The 14,828-nt window shown below is 35.3% G+C and overlaps 6 non-coding genes across 6 annotated transcripts; all 6 read right to left on the bottom strand.

Moving 5' to 3' along the window:
• Window positions 1-570: 570 nt before the first annotated feature.
• TRNAC-GCA (transfer RNA cysteine (anticodon GCA)) lies at window positions 571-642 on the bottom strand. The gene has a single exon. It is a non-coding gene; the product is annotated as a tRNA-Cys (tRNA).
• Window positions 643-3,177: 2,535 nt separating this feature from the next.
• TRNAC-GCA (transfer RNA cysteine (anticodon GCA)) lies at window positions 3,178-3,249 on the bottom strand. The gene has a single exon. It is a non-coding gene; the product is annotated as a tRNA-Cys (tRNA).
• A 2,528-nt stretch (window positions 3,250-5,777) lies between these two features.
• TRNAC-GCA (transfer RNA cysteine (anticodon GCA)) lies at window positions 5,778-5,849 on the bottom strand. Its single transcript has one exon. It is a non-coding gene; the product is annotated as a tRNA-Cys (tRNA).
• Window positions 5,850-8,384: 2,535 nt separating this feature from the next.
• On the bottom strand, window positions 8,385-8,455 carry TRNAC-GCA (transfer RNA cysteine (anticodon GCA)). The gene has a single exon. It is a non-coding gene; the product is annotated as a tRNA-Cys (tRNA).
• A 2,532-nt stretch (window positions 8,456-10,987) lies between these two features.
• TRNAC-GCA (transfer RNA cysteine (anticodon GCA)) lies at window positions 10,988-11,059 on the bottom strand. Its single transcript has one exon. It is a non-coding gene; the product is annotated as a tRNA-Cys (tRNA).
• Window positions 11,060-13,596: 2,537 nt separating this feature from the next.
• On the bottom strand, window positions 13,597-13,669 carry TRNAC-GCA (transfer RNA cysteine (anticodon GCA)). The gene has a single exon. It is a non-coding gene; the product is annotated as a tRNA-Cys (tRNA).
• Window positions 13,670-14,828: the final 1,159 nt, after the last annotated feature.

Genomic DNA, 14,828 nt, shown 5'->3' with positions numbered 1-14,828 from the left:
CCTGATGTACTAACACACACACACAAAATATCACATTGTTACAGTTTTACAAACTTTAAGAAAATTTGTACATAATAAGAACCCATCGTAAGAACCATTTGATGGATACGAGGATTTGAACTGACGAGTTTTGAGTTATGAAATTCCGCGATATTTCGAACGAGAAGCTTGACGAGTATGTAGAGTTTTATTTTACAGCGTGACTATCAAATAGGTATGGATATTTGGAACTGTGCATAGAGAAAACTATGTAACGTAGAGAAAAATATGTGTAAAATACACGCATAAAGAGAAATGTGTTCCACTGGCTTGTGTACAATTCATTCGAATTTGTATAATTATTTAGATTCATTTAAACTGTTTAATTTCCAGTGACTACAGGTTTACTTATTTGTAGTTGAGAACGATAACAAGTTCCAATTGTCGAACTTTGAATCACAAATTCCAGTCAAGCGTTCAACTAATCCCCGAAAAAATTGTGGAAGGTCTTTCCTTCTCCTCCAACATAAGATTATGTTGAAATCTTCCGTCACTGTTTACGATGTTGGTACACAACAAAAATGTACACCTAGTGGGCGCCCGGGATTGAACCAGGGACCTCTCGATCTGCAGTCGAATGCTCTACCACTGAGCTACACCCCCTCGATTATTTATTTTTAACAGTTAGGATAATGTACATTAATTTGAAACCATATTCTTGAGATTTCTTCGTTAGTAGTGATGAACGTATGAAATTATTTCAAGTGGCACCTGTGAAAACAGTTCCTTGAAAGTTCTTACAAAATGACATTCCACTGAACAAGTAGGCTTATAATAATGTTTGGTACACAACATAACATGCAAATGTAACATGATTAACTTGACACTTAATGTTTATTGTTCTCAGGATGATATAATACTGTGACTTTTGTTTTCGCGTTTGTAGCACCTTCGACTTATCAGTGTAAAGCCCAATGTCAATTGATTTGTTGACATTCGTTATAGGTATATATAAAAATAAATTATAAACAGAAACTGAATTAAACGAAATCACATCACGGTGTTTAGATTACCTCTATTCGTTCATTCGGGAAAGAGAGGCCACGAGTTTTAGGAAGTGCCATTGAACATGATATTTTGTATATGGTGTCATAGGCCAGGTATTTAGGGGTCTCGACTTGCAATCTCATGGTCGCGGGATGGAATCTCCGTCACACCCAAAATACTCGCCTTTTCAGTCGTGGTGGAGTTATAAAGTGGCTCTTTATCCTATTCATCGTTGGTTAAAGATTAGCCAAAGATTTGGCGGTGGGTGGTGATGACTAGCTGTTTCTCCTCTAGTTCTAAACTGCTAAATAAGGGACGGCTAACATAGATAGACATGCTTTAGCTTTGCGCGAAAAGTAGAAACAAACATTTCACCTTCCGTTGCTGATTTAGTGACAGGTACTAAATGAGAAAACGAAATATCAGAGACTCTATATAGAAATACTGAGAAAAAAAATGTGAATGTGCATTTGGATGTTATGCAAGTTGTACGGGTGACAAAAGTATTTTAACTCCTTACATGAACATTATTTTTCACTTGGATTTCTCGGAAAATGAATCACAGTGACGTCGTCAATTCACAGACCAATCTTATGCAAATTATCTGATTTTTAAATATAGCAAACTCCTACATTTTACTAAAGCTTGCTATTAAAAATGGGAATTGTAGTCATAATTTTATCAACTATACGGGAGTAAAGGAAGTGACCTTGACCATATTCTGTTATGTAATTAATCACTTCTAAACACTCAAGTATTCGAAATTTGTCTTTCCCGACGATGAATTTGACTACTTTGCCAATTTTTTGTTCTTGTAAACAAAACACACTTCTTAAACAATGTTTTATATTCAGTGATATTTACATTACAGTATATGTGTATATATATATTTGAAGAGAACAATAAACACTTACTTCATATGGTATTTCTACAATGTGAAGTTATAATGATGAATATGCTTATGTATTTGTTTTGTGTTTACGCCTTCCGCTGTCTCTAATTTTTGACTACTGACTAGAAGCAAGGCAGCCAGTCAGAATCATTCTAGCACCGACAGTACACGCTAGAAGATTTACTGTTGCTAATACGATGCAACGAAATCTTAATGTGCAAGAAATATTATGTGGTATTGTATAAAATCTAACGCCAATCGCTAGCATTGAATTTCTGAGCTCCTCCAGAGGGCCAATTCGAGCCTGTATGCTTATAATATTATATTGGATCATTTATTACCAAATTAAGAGAAAAGTAGGTTTTCGCTTAAATACGATATTCTCTCTATTTGAACCATCGATCGTCACTTTACCTTTTGTAATATTTTTTGCCAAAGATATCGAAATACTTAAATGTTTTTATGAAGCTGTGATGTAACAGGTCCATTCAATTTAATATAGTAATGGACCATAATTTGCTAAAGACGTTGTTTTACATCCGACACTGTAAATCAAGCGACGCAAGTGAAAATAAGAATGGTCTCTTAGGTTAGGCCTAGTATCACTACCCTCCAAACAAACTAACGGTGACGTGGCGCGCATGTGGTCGTATTCACTCAGTGAACGAAAAGAAACACTGGTTGTATACCCTGATGTACTAACACACACACACAAAATATCACATTGTTACAGTTTTACAAACTTTAAGAAAATTTGTACATAATAAGAACCCATCGTAAGAACCATTTGATGGATACGAGGATTTGAACTGACGAGTTTTGAGTTATGGAATTCCGCGATATTTCGAACGAGAAGCTTGACGAGTATGTAGAGTTTTATTTTACAGCGTGACTATCAAATAGGTATGGATATTTGGAACTGTGCATAGAGAAAACTATGTAACGTAGAGAAAAATATGTGTAAAATACACGCATAAAGAGAAATGTGTTCCACTGGCTTGTGTACAATTCATTCGAATTTGTATAATTATTTAGTTTCATTTAAACTGTTTAATTTCCAGTGACTACAGGTTTACTTATTTGTAGTTGAGAACGATAACAAGTTCCAATTGTCGAACTTTGAATCACAAATTCCAGTCAAGCGTTCAACTAATCCCCGAAAAAATTGTGGAAGGTCTTTCCTTCTCCTCCAACGTAAGATTATGTTAAAATCTTCCGTCACTGTTTACGATGTTGGTAAACAACAAAAAGGTACACATAGGGGGCGCCCGGGATTGAACCAGGGACCTCTCGATCTGCAGTCGAATGCTCTACCACTGAGCTACACCCCCTCGATTATTTATTTTTAACAGTTAGGATAATGTACATTAATTTGAAACCATATTCTTGAGATTTCTTCGTTAGTAGTGATGAACGTATGAAATTATTTCAAGTGGCACCTGTGAAAACAGTTCCTTGAAAGTTCTTACAAAATGACATTCCACTGAACAAGTAGGCTTATAATAATGTTTGGTACACAACATAACATGCAAATGTAACATGATTAACTTGACACTTAATGTTTATTGTTCTCAGGATGATATAATACTGTGACTTTTTGTTTTCGCGTTTGTAGCACCTTCGACTTATCAGTGTAAAGCCCAATGTCAATTGATTTGTTGACATTCGTTATAGGTATATATAAAAATAAATTATAAACAGAAACTGAATTAAACGAAATCACATCACGGTGTTTAGATTACCTCTATTCGTACATTCGGGAAAGAGAGGCCACGAGTTTTTAGGAAGTGCCATTGAACATGATATTTTGTATATGGTGTCATAGGCCAGGTATTTAGGGGTCTCGACTTGCAATCTCATGGTCGCGGGATGGAATCTCCGTCACACCCAAAATACTCGCCTTTTCAGTCGTGGTGGAGTTATAAAGTGGCTCTTTATCCTATTCATCGTTGGTTAAAGATTAGCCAAAGATTTGGCGGTGGGTGGTGATGACTAGCTGTTTCTCCTCTAGTTCTAAACTGCTAAATAAGGGACGGCTAACATAGATAGACATGCTTTAGCTTTGCGCGAAAAGTAGAAACAAACATTTCACCTTCCGTTGCTGATTTAGTGACAGGTACTAAATGAGAAAACGAAATATCAGAGACTCTATATAGAAATACTGAGAAAAAAAAATGTGAATGTGCATTTGGATGTTATGCAAGTTGTACGGGTGACAAAAGTATTTTAACTCCTTACATGAACATTATTTTTCACTTGGATTTCTCGGAAAATGAATCACAGTGACGTCGTCAATTCACAGACCAATCTTATGCAAATTATCTGATTTTTAAATATAGCAAACTCCTACATTTTACTAAAGCTTGCTATTAAAAAATGGGAATTGTAGTCATAATTTTATCAACTATACGGGAGTAAAGGAAGTGACCTTGACCATATTCTGTTATGTAATTAATCACTTCTAAACACTCAAGTATTCGAAATTCGTCTTTCCCGACGATGAATTTGCCAATTTTTTGTTCTTGTAAACAAAACACACTTCTTAAACAATGTTTTATATTCAGTGATATTTACATTACAGTATATGTGTATATATATATTTGAAGAGAACAATAAACACTTACTTCATATGGTATTTCTACAATGTGAAGTTATAATGATGAATATGCTTATGTATTTGTTTTGTGTTTACGCCTTCCGCTGTCTCTAATTTTTGACTACTGACTAGAAGCAAGGCAGCCAGTCAGAATCATTCTAGCACCGACAGTACACGCTAGAAGATTTACTGTTGCTAATACGATGCAACGAAATCTTAATGTGCAAGAAATATTATGTGGTATTGTATAAAATCTAACGCCAATCGCTAGCATTGAATTTTTGAGCTCCTCCAGAGGGCCAATTCGAGCCTGTATGCTTATAATGTTATATTGGATCATTTATTACCAAATTAAGAGAAAAGTAGGTTTTCCCTTAAATACCATATTCTCTCTATTTGAACGATCGATCGTCACTTTACCTTTTGTAATATTTTTCGCCAAAGATATCGAAATACTTAAATGTTTTTATGAAGCTGTGATGTAACAGGTCCATTCAATTTAATATAGTAATGGACCATAATTTGCTAAAGACGTTGTTTTACATCCGACACTGTAAATCAAGCGACGTAAGTGAAAATAAGAATGCTCTCTTAGGTTAGGCCTAGTATCACTACCCTCAAACAAACTAACGGTGACGTGGCGCGCATGTGGTCGTATTCACTCAGTGAACGAAAAGAAACACTGGTTGTATACCCTGATGTACTAACACACACACACAAAATATCACATTGTTACAGTTTTACAAACTTTAAGAAAATTTGTACATAATAAGAACCCATCGTAAGAACCATTTGGTGGATACGAGGATTTGAACTGACGAGTTTTGAGTTATGGAATTCCGCGATATTTCGAACGAGAAGCTTGACGAGTATGTAGAGTTTTATTTTACAGCGTGACTATCAAATAGGTATGGATATTTGGAACTGTGCATAGAGAAAACTATGTAACGTAGAGAAAAATATGTGTAAAATACACGCATAAAGAGAAATGTGTTCCACTGGCTTGTGTACAATTCATTCGAATTTGTATAATTATTTAGATTCATTTAAACTGTTTAATTTCCAGTGACTACAGGTTTACTTATTTGTAGTTGAGAACGATAACAAGTTCCAATTGTCGAACTTTGAATCACAAATTCCAGTCAAGCGTTCAACTAATCCCCGAAAAAATTGTGGAAGGTCTTTCCTTCTCCTCCAACGTAAGATTATGTTAAAATCTTCCGTCACTGTTTACGATGTTGGTACACAACAAAAAGGTACACATAGGGGCGCCCGGGATTGAACCAGGGACCTCTCGATCTGCAGTCGAATGCTCTACCACTGAGCTACACCCCCTCGATTATTTATTTTTAACAGTTAGGATAATGTACATTAATTTGAAACCATATTCTTGAGATTTCTTCGTTAGTAGTGATGAACGTATGAAATTATTTCAAGTGGCACCTGTGAAAACAGTTCCTTGAAAGTTCTTACAAAATGACATTCCACTGAACAAGTAGGCTTATAATAATGTTTGGTACACAACATAACATGCAAATGTAACATGATTAACTTGACACTTAATGTTTATTGTTCTCAGGATGATATAATACTGTGACTTTTGTTTTCGCGTTTGTAGCACCTTCGACTTATCAGTGTAAAGCCCAATGTCAATTGATTTGTTGACATTCGTTATAGGTATATATAAAAATAAATTATAAACAGAAACTGAATTAAACGAAATCACATCACGGTGTTTAGATTACCTCTATTCGTACATTCGGGAAAGAGAGGCCACGAGTTTTTAGGAAGTGCCATTGAACATGATATTTTGTATATGGTGTCATAGGCCAGGTATTTAGGGGTCTCGACTTGCAATCTCATGGTCGCGGGATGGAATCTCCGTCACACCCAAAATACTCGCCTTTTCAGTCGTGGTGGAGTTATAAAGTGGCTCTTTATCCTATTCATCGTTGGTTAAAGATTAGCCAAAGATTTGGCGGTGGGTGGTGATGACTAGCTGTTTCTCCTCTAGTTCTAAACTGCTAAATAAGGGACGGCTAACATAGATAGACATGCTTTAGCTTTGCGCGAAAAGTAGAAACAAACATTTCACCTTCCGTTGCTGATTTAGTGACAGGTACTAAATGAGAAAACGAAATATCAGAGACTCTATATAGAAATACTGAGAAAAAAAATGTGAATGTGCATTTGGATGTTATGCAAGTTGTACGGGTGACAAAAGTATTTTAACTCCTTACATGAACATTATTTTTCACTTGGATTTCTCGGAAAATGAATCACAGTGACGTCGTCAATTCACAGACCAATCTTATGCAAATTATCTGATTTTTAAATATAGCAAACTCCTACATTTTACTAAAGCTTGCTATTAAAAAATGGGAATTGTAGTCATAATTTTATCAACTATACGGGAGTAAAGGAAGTGACCTTGACCATATTCTGTTATGTAATTAATCACTTCTAAACACTCAAGTATTCGAAATTTGTCTTTCCCGACGATGAATTTGACTACTTTGCCAATTTTTTGTTCTTGTAAACAAAACACACTTCTTAAACAATGTTTTATATTCAGTGATATTTACATTACAGTATATGTGTATATATATATTTGAAGAGAACAATAAACACTTACTTCATATGGTATTTCTACAATGTGAAGTTATAATGATGAATATGCTTATGTATTTGTTTTGTGTTTACGCCTTCCGCTGTCTCTAATTTTTGACTACTGACTAGAAGCAAGGCAGCCAGTCAGAATCATTCTAGCACCGACAGTACACGCTAGAAGATTTACTGTTGCTAATACGATGCAACGAAATCTTAATGTGCAAGAAATATTATGTGGTATTGTATAAAATCTAACGCCAATCGCCAGCATTGAATTTCTGAGCTTCTCCAGAGGGCCAATTCGAGCCTGTATGCTTATAATGTTATATTGGATCATTTATTACCAAATTAAGAGAAAAGTAGGTTTTCCCTTAAATACCATATTCTCTCTATTTGAACGATCGATCGTCACTTTACCTTTTGTAATATTTTTCGCCAAAGATATCGAAATACTTAAATGTTTTTATGAAGCTGTGATGTAACAGGTCCATTCAATTTAATATAGTAATGGACCATAATTTGCTAAAGACGTTGTTTTACATCCGACACTGTAAATCAAGCGACGTAAGTGAAAATAAGAATGCTCTCTTAGGTTAGGCCTAGTATCACTACCCTCCAAACAAACTAACGGTGACGTGGCGCGCATGTGGTCGTATTCACTCAGTGAACGAAAAGAAACACTGGTTGTATACCCTGATGTACTAACACACACACACAAAATATCACATTGTTACAGTTTTACAAACTTTAAGAAAATTTGTACATAATAAGAACCCATCGTAAGAACCATTTGGTGGATACGAGGATTTGAACTGACGAGTTTTGAGTTATGGAATTCCGCGATATTTCGAACGAGAAGCTTGACGAGTATGTAGAGTTTTATTTTACAGCGTGACTATCAAATAGGTATGGATATTTGGAACTGTGCATAGAGAAAACTATGTAACGTAGAGAAAAATATGTGTAAAATACACGCATAAAGAGAAATGTGTTCCACTGGCTTGTGTACAATTCATTCGAATTTGTATAATTATTTAGATTCATTTAAACTGTTTAATTTCCAGTGACTACAGGTTTACTTATTTGTAGTTGAGAACGATAACAAGTTCCAATTGTCGAACTTTGAATCACAAATTCCAGTCAAGCGTTCAACTAATCCCCGAAAAAATTGTGGAAGGTCTTTCCTTCTCCTCCAACGTAAGATTATGTTAAAATCTTCCGTTACTGTTTACGATGTTGGTACACAACAAAAGGTACACATAGGGGCGCCGGGATTGAACCAGGGACCTCTCGATCTGCAGTCGAATGCTCTACCACTGAGCTACACCCCCTCGATTATTTATTTTTAACAGTTAGGATAATGTACATTAATTTGAAACCATATTCTTGAGATTTCTTCGTTAGTAGTGATGAACGTATGAAATTATTTCAAGTGGCACCTGTGAAAACAGTTCCTTGAAAGTTCTTACAAAATGACATTCCACTGAACAAGTAGGCTTATAATAATGTTTGGTACACAACATAACATGCAAATGTAACATGATTAACTTGACACTTAATGTTTATTGTTCTCAGGATGATATAATACTGTGACTTTTGTTTTCGCGTTTGTAGCACCTTCGACTTATCAGTGTAAAGCCCAATGTCAATTGATTTGTTGACATTCGTTATAGGTATATATAAAAATAAATTATAAACAGAAACTGAATTAAACGAAATCACATCACGGTGTTTAGATTACCTCTATTCGTACATTCGGGAAAGAGAGGCCACGAGTTTTAGGAAGTGCCATTGAACATGATATTTTGTATATGGTGTCATAGGCCAGGTATTTAGGGGTCTCGACTTGCAATCTCATGGTCGCGGGATGGAATCTCCGTCACACCCAAAATACTCGCCTTTTCAGTCGTGGTGGAGTTATAAAGTGGCTCTTTATCCTATTCATCGTTGGTTAAAGATTAGCCAAAGATTTGGCGGTGGGTGGTGATGACTAGCTGTTTCTCCTCTAGTTCTAAACTGCTAAATAAGGGACGGCTAACATAGATAGACATGCTTTAGCTTTGCGCGAAAAGTAGAAACAAACATTTCACCTTCCGTTGCTGATTTAGTGACAGGTACTAAATGAGAAAACGAAATATCAGAGACTCTATATAGAAATACTGAGAAAAAAATGTGAATGTGCATTTGGATGTTATGCAAGTTGTACGGGTGACAAAAGTATTTTAACTCCTTACATGAACATTATTTTTCACTTGGATTTCTCGGAAAATGAATCACAGTGACGTCGTCAATTCACAGACCAATCTTATGCAAATTATCTGATTTTTAAATATAGCAAACTCCTACATTTTACTAAAGCTTGCTATTAAAAATGGGAATTGTAGTCATAATTTTATCAACTATACGGGAGTAAAGGAAGTGACCTTGACCATATTCTGTTATGTAATTAATCACTTCTAAACACTCAAGTATTCGAAATTTGTCTTTCCCGACGATGAATTTGACTACTTTGCCAATTTTTTGTTCTTGTAAACAAAACACACTTCTTAAACAATGTTTTATATTCAGTGATATTTACATTACAGTATATGTGTATATATATATTTGAAGAGAACAATAAACACTTACTTCATATGGTATTTCTACAATGTGAAGTTATAATGATGAATATGCTTATGTATTTGTTTTGTGTTTACGCCTTCCGCTGTCTCTAATTTTTGACTACTGACTAGAAGCAAGGCAGCCAGTCAGAATCATTCTAGCACCGACAGTACACGCTAGAAGATTTACTGTTGCTAATACGATGCAACGAAATCTTAATGTGCAAGAAATATTATGTGGTATTGTATAAAATCTAACGCCAATCGCTAGCATTGAATTTCTGAGCTCCTCCAGAGGGCCATTTCGAGCCTGTATGCTTATAATGTTATATTGGATCATTTATTACCAAATTAAGAGAAAAGTAGGTTTTCCCTTAAATACCATATTCTCTCTATTTGAACGATCGATCGTCACTTTACCTTTTGTAATATTTTTCGCCAAAGATATCGAAATACTTAAATGTTTTATGAAGCTGTGATGTAACAGGTCCATTCAATTTAATATAGTAATGGACCATAATTTGCTAAAGACGTTGTTTTACATCCGACACTGTAAATCAAGCGACGTAAGTGAAAATAAGAATGCTCTCTTAGGTTAGGCCTAGTATCACTACCCTCCAAACAAACTAACGGTGACGTGGCGCGCATGTGGTCGTATTCACTCAGTGAACGAAAAGAAACACTGGTTGTATACCCTGATGTACTAACACACACACACAAAATATCACATTGTTACAGTTTTACAAACTTTAAGAAAATTTGTACATAATAAGAACCCATCGTAAGAACCATTTGGTGGATACGAGGATTTGAACTGACGAGTTTTGAGTTATGGAATTCCGCGATATTTCGAACGAGAAGCTTGACGAGTATGTAGAGTTTTATTTTACAGCGTGACTATCAAATAGGTATGGATATTTGGAACTGTGCATAGAGAAAACTATGTAACGTAGAGAAAATATGTGTAAAATACACGCATAAAGAGAAATGTGTTCCACTGGTTTGTGTACAATTCATTCGAATTTGTATAATTATTTAGATTCATTTAAACTGTTTAATTTCCAGTGACTACAGGTTTACTTATTTGTAGTTGAGAACGATAACAAGTTCCAATTGTCGAACTTTGAATCACAAATTCCAGTCAAGCGTTCAACTAATCCCCGAAAAAATTGTGGAAGGTCTTTCCTTCTCCTCCAACGTAAGATTATGTTAAAATCTTCCGTTACTGTTTACGATGTTGGTACACAACAAAAAGGTACACATAGGGGGCGCCCGGGATTGAACCAGGGACCTCTCGATCTGCAGTCGAATGCTCTACCACTGAGCTACACCCCCTCGATTATTTATTTTTAACAGTTAGGATAATGTACATTAATTTGAAACCATATTCTTGAGATTTCTTCGTTAGTAGTGATGAACGTATGAAATTATTTCAAGTGGCACCTGTGAAAACAGTTCCTTGAAAGTTCTTACAAAATGACATTCCACTGAACAAGTAGGCTTATAATAATGTTTGGTACACAACATAACATGCAAATGTAACATGATTAACTTGACACTTAATGTTTATTGTTCTCAGGATGATATAATACTGTGACTTTTTGTTTTCGCGTTTGTAGCACCTTCGACTTATCAGTGTAAAGCCCAATGTCAATTGATTTGTTGACATTCGTTATAGGTATATATAAAAATAAATTATAAACAGAAACTGAATTAAACGAAATCACATCACGGTGTTTAGATTACCTCTATTCGTACATTCGGGAAAGAGAGGCCACGAGTTCTTAGGAAGTGCCATTGAACATGATATTTTGTATATGGTGTCATAGGCCAGGTATTTAGGGGTCTCGACTTGCAATCTCATGGTCGCGGGATGGAATCTCCGTCACACCCAAAATACTCGCCTTTTCAGTCGTGGTGGAGTTATAAAGTGGCTCTTTATCCTATTCATCGTTGGTTAAAGATTAGCCAAAGATTTGGCGGTGGGTGGTGATGACTAGCTGTTTCTCCTCTAGTTCTAAACTGCTAAATAAGGGACGGCTAACATAGATAGACATGCTTTAGCTTTGCGCGAAAAGTAGAAACAAACATTTCACCTTCCGTTGCTGATTTAGTGACAGGTACTAAATGAGAAAACGAAATATCAGAGACTCTATATAGAAATACTGAGAAAAAAAATGTGAATGTGCATTTGGATGTTATGCAAGTTGTACGGGTGACAAAAGTATTTTAACTCCTTACATGAACATTATTTTTCACTTGGATTTCTCGGAAAATGAATCACAGTGACGTCGTCAATTCACAGACCAATCTTATGCAAATTATCTGATTTTTAAATATAGCAAACTCCTACATTTTACTAAAGCTTGCTATTAAAAAATGGGAATTGTAGTCATAATTTTATCAACTATACGGGAGTAAAGGAAGTGACCTTGACCATATTCTGTTATGTAATTAATCACTTCTAAACACTCAAGTATTCGAAATTTGTCTTTCCCGACGATGAATTTGACTACTTTGCCAATTTTTTGTTCTTGTAAACAAAACACACTTCTTAAACAATGTTTTATATTCAGTGATATTTACATTACAGTATATGTGTATATATATATTTGAAGAGAACAATAAACACTTACTTCATATGGTATTTCTACAATGTGAAGTTATAATGATGAATATGCTTATGTATTTGTTTTGTGTTTACGCCTTCCGCTGTCTCTAATTTTTGACTACTGACTAGAAGCAAGGCAGCCAGTCAGAATCATTCTAGCACCGACAGTACACGCTAGAAGATTTACTGTTGCTAATACGATGCAACGAAATCTTAATGTGCAAGAAATATTATGTGGTATTGTATAAAATCTAACGCCAATCGCCAGCATTGAATTTCTGAGCTTCTCCAGAGGGCCAATTCGAGCCTGTATGCTTATAATGTTATATTGGATCATTTATTACCAAATTAAGAGAAAAGTAGGTTTTCCCTTAAATACCATATTCTCTCTATTTGAACGATCGATCGTCACTTTACCTTTTGTAATATTTTTCGCCAAAGATATCGAAATACTTAAATGTTTTTATGAAGCTGTGATGTAACAGGTCCATTCACTTTAATATAGTAATGGACCATAATTTGCTAAAGACGTTGTTTTACATCCGACACTGTAAATCAAGCGACGTAAGTGAAAATAAGAATGCTCTCTTAGGTTAGGCCTAGTATCACTACCCTCCAAACAAACTAACGGTGACGTGGCGCGCATGTGGTCGTATTCACTCAGTGAACGAAAAGAAACACTGGTTGTATACCCTGATGTACTAACACACACACACAAAATATCACATTGTTACAGTTTTACAAACTTTAAGAAAATTTGTACATAATAAGAACCCATCGTAAGAACCATTTGGTGGATACGAGGATTTGAACTGACGAGTTTTGAGTTATGGAATTCCGCGATATTTCGAACGAGAAGCTTGACGAGTATGTAGAGTTTTATTTTACAGCGTGACTATCAAATAGGTATGGATATTTGGAACTGTGCATAGAGAAAACTATGTAACGTAGAGAAAAATATGTGTAAAATACACGCATAAAGAGAAATGTGTTCCACTGGCTTGTGTACAATTCATTCGAATTTGTATAATTATTTAGATTCATTTAAACTGTTTAATTTCCAGTGACTACAGGTTTACTTATTTGTAGTTGAGAACGATAACAAGTTCCAATTGTCGAACTTTGAATCACAAATTCCAGTCAAGCGTTCAACTAATCCCCGAAAAAATTGTGGAAGGTCTTTCCTTCTCCTCCAACGTAAGATTATGTTAAAATCTTCCGTCACTGTTTACGATGTTGGTACACAACAAAAAGGTACACATAGGGGCGCCCGGGATTGAACCAGGGACCTCTCGATCTGCAGTCGAATGCTCTACCACTGAGCTACGACCCCTCGATTATTTATTTTTTAACAGTTAGGATAATGTACATTAATTTGAAACCATATTCTTGAGATTTCTTCGTTAGTAGTGATGAACGTATGAAATTATTTCAAGTGGCACCTGTGAAAACAGTTCCTTGAAAGTTCTTACAAAAATGACATTCCACTGAACAAGTAGGCTTATAATAATGTTTGGTACACAACATAACATGCAAATGTAACATGATTAACTTGACACTTAATGTTTATTGTTCTCAGGATGATATAATACTGTGACTTTTGTTTTCGCGTTTGTAGCACCTTCGACTTATCAGTGTAAAGCCCAATGTCAATTGATTTGTTGACATTCGTTATAGGTATATATAAAAATAAATTATAAACAGAAACTGAATTAAACGAAATCACATCACGGTGTTTAGATTACCTCTATTCGTACATTCGGGAAAGAGAGGCCACGAGTTTTAGGAAGTGCCATTGAACATGATATTTTGTATATGGTGTCATAGGCCAGGTATTTAGGGGTCTCGACTTGCAATCTCATGGTCGCGGGATGGAATCTCCGTCACACACAAAATACTCGCCTTTTCAGTCGTGGTGGAGTTATAAAGTGGCTCTTTATCCTATTCATCGTTGGTTAAAGATTAGCCAAAGATTTGGCGGTGGGTGGTGATGACTAGCTGTTTCTCCTCTAGTTCTAAACTGCTAAATAAGGGACGGCTAACATAGATAGACATGCTTTAGCTTTGCGCGAAAAGTAGAAACAAACATTTCACCTTCCGTTGCTGATTTAGTGACAGGTACTAAATGAGAAAACGAAATATCAGAGACTCTATATAGAAATACTGAGAAAAAAAATGTGAATGTGCATTTGGATGTTATGCAAGTTGTACGGGTGACAAAAGTATTTTAACTCCTTGCATGAACATTATTTTTCACTTGGATTTCTCGGAAAATGAATCACAGTGACGTCGTCAATTCACAGACCAATCTTATGCAAATTATCTGATTTTTAAATATAGCAAACTCCTACATTTTACTAAAGCTTGCTATTAAAAAATGGGAATTGTAGTCATAATTTTATCAACTATACGGGAGTAAAGGAAGTGACCTTGACCATATTCTGTTATGTAATTAATCACTTCTAAACACTCAAGTATTCGAAATTTGTCTTT

This window comes from Tachypleus tridentatus, chromosome 6, assembly GCF_004210375.1.
Source record: "Tachypleus tridentatus isolate NWPU-2018 chromosome 6, ASM421037v1, whole genome shotgun sequence".
Classification (NCBI taxonomy): Eukaryota; Metazoa; Arthropoda; class Merostomata; order Xiphosura; family Limulidae; genus Tachypleus; species Tachypleus tridentatus.
Note: the sequence above shows the minus strand (reverse complement) of the source record. Positions and strands in the feature narration are given on the sequence as shown.